Genomic DNA, 11,298 nt, shown 5'->3' on the forward strand with positions numbered 1-11,298 from the left:
GGGCAAAGGTAGGCAGGCAAAATTAATCTATTCTTTTGGACCTCCTTGTATCTGGGTCACTACCACTGGAATGTTCCACCCACCCTGGCAGAGGGCCTTTCCCCTCAGTTAATCCTTCAAGAAGATGTCCCCCAGAGGCATGTCCCTTAGTTCTCTCTATCCAGCTACATTGGCAACCAGATTAACAATCACAGGTAGGGGCGTCGACACTCCCACTTTGGATGGAGCATCATCATTGGAGCAATGTCATAGTTTCCTTATTTGCATATTCTTGAACCATGTACCTTGGCTTGTGACAGTCAAGTTGCTGTACTTTTTACTTTATGGCCCAAGACAAGTAACTGCTTGTCTTTGTGTTAACCATTTGGATCCTTTGTTCCTAACGCTCATGGTGCCCCATCGTGCTCACTCATGGATTTCACGCATGTTCACCTGTGTGTATTTTACTTTACAGACATGGAGCTGTCAGGTGTGTGTGTGTGTGTGTGTGTGTGTGTGTGTGTGTGTGTACATGTGTGTCTCTGTGTGTGAGTGCATGTGTGTGCATGTGTGTGTCTGTGTGTGTATGTGCATGTGTGTGTGTATGTGTGCATGTGTGTATGCATGTATGTGTACATATGTGTGTATGTGTGCATATATGTGTGTATGTGTTTGTGTATGTGTGTGCATGTATCTTTCTGTGTGTGTGCATGTGTGTGCATGTGTGTGTATGTGTGTGTATGTGTGTGTCTGTGTGTTTGTGTGCATGCGCATGCGCATGCTCAAGTGCATGTGTGCGTGTGGCTTCCAGCCTAAGAATGTCTTGTTGTGCTCAGCAGCTCCTGTTTTTCACATTTTTTTCATTCAACAGTATGCCTTAGAAATCTGTCCGTGTTGTGTGCTGCTACGAAGACTTCGAATCCCATCATGTGACAGTTCCCTGGATTCTTACCTTCTGCTCTGTATCTCACTTACTAGTCCTGTTACCCTGGGTGGACACTTAGCCCTTCCTTGTCACTAACAGCCGCAAGAAGATCTTTCTAGGTGTTCCCTGGGTTCTGGACGTGAGCTGACCTTCTCTGGGATTGATTGTGGGAATTTAGAAGTCGTGTTGCAAAGTTGTGTGCCAGGAAGGACCAGTGTCTGCCCAGGAGCTCTGGGTCCCACTCTCATGTGGCCTCTCCTGTAGCTGCTCATTGCAGAGTAAGACACCAGAGGCTCCTTCTGGTATTCCTGGCTGGAGAACCATAACTCTGGAATGGATGCTTTCGGGGTCTCTTCCTTAAGTCTGCCTAAACAGCTCCTCACTACTCCCTACTCTGAGAAGGTGACCCTAACCACAATGGAAGGAATGGGGGAGCCTCTCTGGCTTCTTCAAGCCTTGGCGGCATTGGGTATGTTCAATGGAGGAGCTATCTAGAGAACTCCAAAAGGGCATCGTTAGTTTCATTTGTAGAATGGAAGTCCTTCAACGCTGTCTGGATAGAGACCCAGTGGAAGACAAGGGTGAGGATGACAAGCTCTAGGCAGAGAAGCAAGAGAAGGCTTCTAGAGCTGCAGGGACTGGGCTGCAGTGCAGTTGGGGGAGCACTTGCCCATCTTTCTGAAGACTAAGGGCTCCATCCCCAGCACCAACAGATTAAATTCACATTACTGGGTACCTGGTGAGCTCCTAACAGCAATGTGTCAGGGTCACCTGCCTTGTGTCTCTGCTAGCATCTGCAGCCCCCAAGTGTCCCCCTCAATTATCTTACTCCTCTTGCCTTTCCAAAGGTGACTCTTACAACAGGGCACCCCTCACACCCGTGGGAGCAGTCCAGGTCCTCCAGTTTTTTAATTGGCCATTGTTTCCCACAGGTGCCCACATCTTTGGGAATTTACGAGTCTCTAACTTGTCCTAGAACGTAATCCCTTAGGGTCCCAACATGGAAACTGCCACATTACAATCCGTCCTTTGCTGTTCAATTGGAGTCTCTTCTCCATTGACCAGTGTCCTTAATTCTGATGTAGTGAAGCCCAAAGGTAATGCATCCTATGGCTTGTGGCCTGTAAAAGACCTTATATAAGATGTTCCACCTCTACCCAAAGGGCACGGGCAGATTCTGGCACTGTGTGTGTGTGTGTGTGATAGGGGGTGGGGGAGTCGCTGTGCACACGAAATCCAGAAACTGACACCCAGTGTCTTTGCTCGGTCACTCTCCACCTTGGATTTTTTTTTGACATGGGTTCCCTCACTGAAGCTGGGGCTCACTGACTCAGCTAGACCGGTTGCTGGCTCTTGAGACCGGGGATTCACCTCTCCCCACACCCAGCGTTATGCAGCACCGTGCCCGACTTTGTACACCGGTGCTGGGACTCTGAACTCAGGTCGTCATGCTTACATGGCGGAACATTTTAGCTACCGAGCCATCTTCCCAGCCCCTGTTTTGCATAGTTTCCATGCAATCCTTTTACCCTTTACATGTAAATACTTTTTAATCCATTTATGTGCAGCCTGCCCACACTCGGCCATGCGTGTGGTAAGAATGTAAGAAAAGCCATCTATTCTCCCTATGACTTGCCTTCCTCTGCATGCATAATTCATGTTTTCCCCTCTGGCTTCCGAGCCTACCTTTAGCTATTGCGTTTGGCAAATGAATCCATGAGTATCCATACATCCAACCAACCTTGGGCCAAGAATAATTTTTGGTGGAGCGTGATGACTCATCTTTATAACTTCGGCTTTCAGGAGGCTGAGGGGGGAGGATTAGCGCAAACGTGTGTCCACCGTTTGCTACATTGTAAGCAACCCTGTCTTAAGGAAAAGAAAGAAAAGAAAGGAATCAGTGGTATCTGTACTGAAGATTGGAGGACTATGCGTTTCTGCCATTATGGTCTAAACGATGAAGGAAAAATAACTACTCAAATGGTTTTTTTTTTTTCATTGTGTTAGTAAAATTGTAAGTAAGTTAACCTGGAGGTGGTTTAAAAGGCAGGGGAAGGCAGGCTTTGATACCATACACTCACAAGACCTTGTCACAACACAAGACTTGAGCATCAGTGCCTGTGGGGTCCAGTCCTTGGGGCTGTACCACTTTCCATTCTGCAGGGGGCAGAGCTGGCAGCCAAGCGCACCTCTATGACACGCCATGTGGAATTCTAAGATGCCCTGAGAATCCCTCCGTAGTGCAGACAGCAGAACCGCCTCCTTTGAAACCACCTGTGCCCTCTGCGGAATGTGACTCGGGCACTTGGTTAATAACCAGGCAACTGGGTTCATTAAAAAAAATAAAATAAAATAAATAATAAAATAAAAAGCAATTCTGCAGAACCCATCAACCCTAGGTCCTTCCTGAATGGAGAATCAAGTCTGAGACCGGATGTGATGCCGGGCAGAAACCCCATCTGGGCTTTGCAGATGGGGGCAGAGATCACAGAAGCAGCCTCTCGAGGGCAGTCAGCTAGGAGAGAAGTCTTCGTCTCTCGGCCTCAGGGAACCCAGCTGAACCAATCGTGTACCCGCAGCAGAGAATCAGTGAGCCAGGCTGCGCCTGCCGCTGGCCTCAGAACCACCCGAGGTGGAGTGGGGGAAAATGCTAAACTTCTCTCACTCCCTAAAGCCATACTTAATTCGTTACAAAGTGTCTCAGTGCAAGTTCACCGTCTTCCCGGGAAGCCTCCAGACCAAGTGGGAGGAGTCGGCCGCCTCCTGCCTCCACCCCGGGCTCTCTTTTCCAAAATAAACTCAGCAATTGTGGACATTATGGCTTCTATGTATTTTAGAACGAATTTGTCAAGTCCTTCAAAAAGTCCAGCTGGTATTTTGAACAAAATTACATGAAATTTATAGATTAATGTGGGAAGATTTGACATTTGTGCGGCTTGAAGCATCCATAAAATGGTCGCCCGCTCCATTTGTTCACGTTGTCAATTTTATCTCCTCTCTCCTCATGCCTTCTTCTATGTCCTTTATATATTTTCAAACTTTACCCTCCTCCCCGTCATCTAAAGGTTTTCTGCAGTTATTTCTGGCTTAATTTCTAGATCCTTCATCGTTTGGGTTCATCGTATGAGTGTGTATTGTCTTCTATTATATTTCTAATTGGTTAATGCTGGTGTCGGGGAAAGCCACTAATTTTACTTAGTTGATCTCGTATTCAGCGCTCTTGCGAGACTCTATTATTAGTCCCAATCAATTTTCAGTTCATTCTGTTGGGTTTCTATGTAGATGACATATACTGTGCGCAGTGACAGCTGTGTCTTCCCCCTTCCCTCTTCACTTCCTGTTCTCTCGTTTTCCAATGGGCCCCAGCCAGAGCCTCTCTGGGAGATTGACATCCACGGTATCTCTACTTGCCCTGCTCCCATCATCCAAGGGGACAAGTCTTGAGTCCGTCCTCAGAGGGGTAGGATTTGCTTTTCCTGTTTTGCAAACTTTATAACCTGTAAAGCCACTGCCGCATTTAATGTCTTTTGTATCCCTTGGGAGTTTCTTGAAAGTATTTCTTTTATAATTGCTCTTCAGTCCTGGACCTCAGCTCTGTACTCAAATCAAAGGGCAGGTGACATTGATGCCATGTCTGCTGCTAAGCTGTTCTTGCACTCCTGGAACAAACGCAACTAGATCTTTCCTAAAATGCATCTTATAGTTAACTAGCTAGAAGTTTATCTGGAATTTTGCACCCATTTTATACACTAAACTACTGTCTGTCTGTCTCTCCGTCTCTGTCTCTGTCTCTGTCTCTGTGTCTCTGTCTGTCTGTCTCTCTGTCTGTCTGTCTCTCTGTCTCTCTCTCTCTGTCTCTGTCTCTCTCTCTCTCTCTCTCTCTCTCTCTCTGTGTGTGTGTGTGTGTGTGTGTGTGTGTGTGTGTTGGCCAAACCTGGACCAACTTCTCTGACAGTATTAGTCTAATCTGATTCTCAATTGCCATTTTAACTTCTTTTTGTCCTTTTTTTAAACCCCCTTTCTTTTTCGCAGCACAGTGGACAGAACCTAGAGCCGTGTCGTTGCCAAGCAAAGCGAATGTTCTTCCTGCTAGGCTAACTCCAGCCCTAATAGCCATTTCTGACTTTAAGAGCATGAAGTCATTACGTTATACAATTTTCTCTCTATTTGCTTTCTTTCTTCTCGGGACAGATAATGTCAACCTATCAGTTCCTAAAAGAGATTTTTCTTTTGAGACAGGCCTCAAATTCCCTAGGTAGCCAAGGATGACCATAAGCTTTGATCCTCCCGTCTGGGTTCTCAGTTGCTAGGATTGTAGGCATACAATGCTATGCCTGGCTTACACTATGCTAGGGCCGGATCCCAGGATTTTTGTGTGCTGAGCAAGTGCCTAGCCTTAAGAGAGAGTTTAATTTTGTTTTATTATCTTCATGTGTGTGAGTGTTTTGCCTGCATATCTGGACACCACATGCATGCCTATCGCCCATGGAAATCAAAGAGGGTGTTGGATCCCTGGAACTGGAGTTACAGACAACTGTGAACTATCATGTGGGTGCTGGGAATCAAACCTAGGTTCTCTGGACAAGCAGCAGGGGTTCTTAGTCATCTCTCTGGCCCCAGGACATTTTTTAATGACAATTTAAATCCTCCTCCTCCTCCTCCTCCTCCTCCTCCTCCTTCTCTCTCTCTCTCTCTCTCTCTCTCTCTCTCTCTCTCTCTCTCTCTCTCATCAGTTTCATTGGTAGCAGCTGCCTGGATTTCAACGCTACGTTTGTAGGGAGCTCATGTCTATGGTTGTTACTTTCCATATTTTAAATGGTGGTAAAGCTTACATGGACTGGAATATATAGATCAGAAGTGTGAAGTATGGAGATTTCGACAAATATATACACACTCGGAGCAGCCAGCCCTTAAATCAGGACAAGGACTATGCTTGTCAACCAAGCTGGATGTCCCATCTTTGATATCACTCCAAGTTTGATATCAGAGTCCCGTCGGGTGCTATAGAGCTCCAGGCAAATGGAGCCTGGGTTAAGCCAACTCTACTTGGTGCCTTTGGAGCGCTGGACACGAGGCTGTGTCTATCGCCAGACACTTCTGTTTAGCTTAGCATGTTTTCCATGGGACAACAAGACACTTCATCTACCTGCCTGTCAAGACTATCGTGACCGAAGATCCCACTCTGATCGCTGTACAAGCAGTTTATGGATGTTTGGCTCTCTTGGGCAGGTACCTAAAGGAGGACTTGCTTAACGATTAGGTAGGTGTATCTTTACTTCCGTTAGCTCGTCTGAAACGTCACATGCTGTTTCACAGACATACACAAAGCAAAGTAGTTAGTCTGTAAAAATGGTTGTTAAAGACTTTCCCCACAAAGTTGTACCATTTGACACTTTGACAGAAGTTGGCAAAACTCCCAGCTGGTCCGTCCTCTGCCTCACACTGCATTAACAGGTTTTAACGTTAGAGAGCTATAAAACATTGTGCTATACGATCACATTTTTTTTTCCTGGAGATTAACACTACTAGGTACCTTCTCATGTGCTTGTCGTCCTCTTCAATATCTCTTTTGGACAAACAGTTACACGCCAATATCTTGCTCAGTGTGTTAGGGATCGGTTTATGTTCTGTTCGTACCCTCTGTACCTCCCACATATCCGCAGCCAGCACCCAACTGGGAGCACTTAGCTCTCACTTGCACCAGTGCTCACTGATGGAGTCTTTTAAAAAATAGGAATCTTTAGCTTTTGTATTAAGTCCATTGAATGTTTTATTTTATAATTTTCTATGTCTCTGTGCGTGCGTGCGTGTGTGTGTGTGTGTGTGTGTGTGTGTGTGTGTTGTGCACACATGCGAGCTCAAGTGAGCAAGTGTCTGTGGAGGCCAGAAGAGGGCGTCAGATCCCCTGGAACTAGGGTTACAGGCAATTGCTGTCTTCCAGACCTGCGGTGGATGCTGAGAACCAGACTTAGATCCTCTGGAAGTACACTAAGTGCCATCTCTCTAGGCCCCATTTATTCTTTTGTTTAAAAATGGATGGCTTTTTAAAAAAATAGATTCTCTCAAGAATTTATATTTACACCAAGATCTCAAAACTACTTTCTAGAGAAAAGCCAGGCGTGGCTACCCACATACAGGTAGCCCGAGGGTTGTCGGGATGGCTCAGTGACAGGCGGCTGGGGCCTTGGGGCTTACTGACTACTGGCCTTGGAGAAAATGGTAAGCTGTAGGTTCAGTCAGAGACCGAGTCTCAATGAAAGCAGGCAGCGTGCTCTAGAAGAGGCCACCCAACCTCCATGCACGCACACAGGCTTACACAGCTGCACACAAGATGTCCATACAAGTGTATACTGTATATGTACACACAATATATAGGATTATTTTGTAGACTAGAGTAACAGGGCCCGGAATCTTTCCTATGGGCATCCAGGTGTTGGAGCTCTGCTCTCTGATGTTGAGATTCACTGGTATTTCCTTGCACATTAATTGCACATCAATTCCTCGCATAGCCTTGTATAAATCTGTTTCTAGACTCCTTATTTTGTTCTATTGATCCAGTTGTCCAGCCCCATGTCGATATTGCACTGAGCAATTACTGCTCCTTTCCAGGAATTCTTTAAATTAATCTGGCTGTTAGGTCCTAATGACATTGAATCTGTCACTGAGCCACCTTGCCAGCATTGGGGTTACCTGAACGTGCGTGTGTGCGTGTGTGTGTGTGTGTGTGTGTGTGCGCACACGCGTGTGTGCCTTTGCGTGTGAATATATTTGTGTACGTTCATGTGCATATGCCTGTGTGTGTGTGCATGTGTGCATGTGTGTATGTGTGTGTGTGTGTGTGTGTGCATGTGTGTAGAGGTGCCTCCATCCTCGCCTGGTAGTCACCAAGTCTGCCTGGCTTTTGTGTGGGTTCTAAGGATCCTAATGTGTTCTCATGCCTTGTATGGTGAGCACTTTATCCACTGAGCATCTCCCCAGCCTGTGATAGCTATTCCAGGACCTTGTATTCCCATCTAACTTCTGAGCAGATTCATCGAGATGTAGCAACTGGACCCGCACCTTCCTCAAGTGCCCAGTTTGCTGAGACCTCACTGCAGAAGCAACCGAGAGCCCATCACCCACATTAGACTCATGGAGATGTCCTTTACCCCCAGTTTCCCCTGCTCTTTGCGGTTCCTGTCTCCCTCCTGTTTCCCCCTCTCTGGGCAGCCACTGATCTGCACTCCATATGAGCTCACATTTTCTAGAGTTTATATAAATGGAAACATACTGCCTGTCCTTTTTTTAATCTGACATCTCTTGCTCACTTATTTTGAGATCCACATATGTTGGTGAGGTTATCAATAATTCACTCCTCCAACTGCTGAACTGTGTTCCACCATCTGACTAGTCTAAAATGTGTGTGTCTACTCACCTGTTGATGGACACTGGAGTCACTTCCCATTTGGGGGATTTCACAAATTACACCTCTACGGGCGTCCTTGCATGGGTATTTGAGAGAATGTATATTTTCTATTGCGCTCCGAATGGCGACTCCCAAAATCTGTGTGTTTGAACCCTAGCACCCCAGGATGTTTTCATAAAGAGGTGGAACCTCAATAAGTGATGGGGATGATGCCTTATAAATGTTTAAAAAAGAATTCTATGGTGACACTCCTCCTTCTTCCAGGGGGAACAGAGAAGGTTCCATCTCTGAGGAAAAGGTTTGAACCAGCCCGTGGATCTGATGGTGCTTTGATACTGGTCTCTCCTCCTTCTAGAACTGTGAGGAAGACATTGATTTTGTCTGTAAGATACCATCTTGAACAAACTAAACATTTCTTATGGGCAAGCGCCTCAGGGTGAAGTGTCTAAGGTGTATGGTAGGCATACATTTAACGTCTTGGGGAGGTTGTCAAAGTGTTTTCATCCGGTTCTCACTCAGGCGGCAGGGTTTCAGTTGCCCTGTGTTCTTGCCAACACTTGGTGTGGTCGGATGCTCTCCTGCTGTACTTCGGGTTTCCTCCATGTTTTCTTCAGGTGTTTCCTATCCTCGTGTCTTGAAGTCCCTCTTCCTCCTCTAGCAAGGGTGCAGACCCTTTCAGTGGCGTTTCATTACGGGCACTGTAGCACTCATCTCAAGTTGCCGTGTTAGTTTTCCACATTCTCCGAAGCTTGCCCTTACTTTCAAACAGTCATAATGGGAGCTTCAACCTGCGCTTGAATTCTGGTGCACATGTCAGATCCAAGTCCTCTTTGTGGGTCTGACTTCTCTGCTTGCTTCTTGCCTGGTCATCTTTCCTCAGACAGTGGACACTGTGATTTTACTCTGTTCCCTGCTGACTTCGCATCCCCGACCTATGCTTTGAGATACAGCGAAGTAGCTTGATCTTTTGGATTCAAACTTCTTCTTTGGCCAGCCCGGAGAAGTGTTTGCTCTGGGGCTGGGACTACTATTCATGTGGGGAGAGTCCAGTGCCTGGTGCACAAAATTTAAGAAGAAAATATTCTCAGAGTCACGTGAGCAGATTTTTTTTTGTGCAGGAGAAGACCCTTCTGCCTCACTTAGGACGAATCTTTTTTTTTCTTCCAAGAGACGAAATCTATCTAGGACCTTTAGCCAAAGCTCAGCGTGTTCTGAGGCTTTCCAAGTAGGATGCTGGGATGGGTCGCGCATGCGCCGTGTCCTCCCCCTCCCCCCCCCGCCCGTGTTGCCTCACATCTCTCTCCCTGGTCTTGGTGCTTTGTCTCCTGGATGTGCTAAGCAGTACTTGTTGGATGCTCGAGGCCTGATGACGTCAGCGTTTCATCCCCTAGTTGTTTCTCCTCTGGTACACTGTCCCATGGTGTCTGGCTGCCCCAAGCCTTCTACCTTTTTCTCAAGACCCTCTGCCTAGGAAATCCACTCAGCTCGGGGACCCTCCATTCTGTCCCACACCAGGATGATGTGAGTTAGACACCCACACCTTGCTTCCCACCTGTTGTCCTTTGCTGGGTGTCCTTGATAAACATTGTGCTTCATGAGTTTTGTCTTTCAGGAAAATATCGTTCAAGATCAAAGAACAAATCTGAACTCTATTAGTTTCTCTTGGGGGAAGTTAGAAGCCTACCTTTACCACGTACTTCGGGATCCTTTTATCATTTTCTATAATGTTGCCTGACACCGTATTAAATATGTAGGTCAGTGGGAGGGAAAGCCGTGGTCATAATCCACGAGCATGGTGTAACTTCCAGTTAAATAGATTTCGCTTCATTTAGACCACAGCATTTTGAGTTTTAACCTCATTTGTTTACTTGAGAATTAATACCTTCTACTCTCTTAAGTAGAATTGTGAATAAATTTTATTTCCAATCATTTCTTGCTACAATGTGGGAAGGACATTGATTTCTGTTAAGGCTAAGTGGCCATGGCTCAATTATTATTTGTAGTAAGCTTTCCTTCCGTTTTGTTTTAGTTTTTAAGACAGGGTTTCTCTCTGTAGCCCTAATCAACCTGGATCTCACTCTGTAGACCAGGCTGGCCCTGAACTCACAGAGATCCGCCTGTCTCTACCTCTTGAGTATAGGGGAAAACTGTTTGTTTGTTGTTTGTTGTTTGTTTGTTTGTTTAAATGGAGTCTTCGGAGTGTTGTCACGTGGAAATCCTCACTCACAGAGACCATCTTCTCCTTTGCCCAGCCTTGGCCCTTGTGGGTGCTGGAACAACGCAGACAGGATGTGGAAGGTGGACAGTCAATGCCTTATTTCCAACTTCAGGGTGAGGAAGGTGAATTTCTTAACATTAGCTGGCTGTAGATTGGGGAGACCTACTTGTTACCTGGAGGCTTTCTGTCTACACCTCTAATTCTCTGACACACTTCCCTTTGATCAGAGCTCATCATCAAATGTTGCCAATTCTTTGATTACATCTGTTGAGATGATCACAATCGCTTCTTTTACTAATACGCTTATTAACAATATTGGTTTGTTTTGATTTTTGCACACACACACACACACACACACACACACACACATGCATGTGCATACTGGTGCACTTGACAGCCAGGAGAAAGCACTGGATCTTGGAGGTAGAGTTACAGGCGACTGTGACCCAGCTGCTCACCTGACCTGAGCTACAGACTCAGGCCCTCTGAAAGGGCAGCAAAGGCTCTAAGCCACTGAGCCATCTCTTCAGCTTCCCAAAAATGATTCTTAAGTCTCCTATTCCTGAGGGAAACTTGAGTAGGCCATTTGTGTGTGAGAGTGTGTGTGTGTGTGTGTGTGTGTGTGTGTGTGTGTGTGTGATTTTTGTATACAATTAGAATTCATTTGCTCAAAGTTGGTTGAGAAAACTTTCATCTACATTTCCGTGCGATATTGGCCTAAAATTTCCTTCCCTCATAATGCCTTTTTAAGAGTCAATACCAGCTTTCTAC

This window comes from Rattus rattus, chromosome 7, assembly GCF_011064425.1.
Source record: "Rattus rattus isolate New Zealand chromosome 7, Rrattus_CSIRO_v1, whole genome shotgun sequence".
NCBI classification, from domain to species: domain Eukaryota; kingdom Metazoa; phylum Chordata; class Mammalia; order Rodentia; family Muridae; genus Rattus; species Rattus rattus.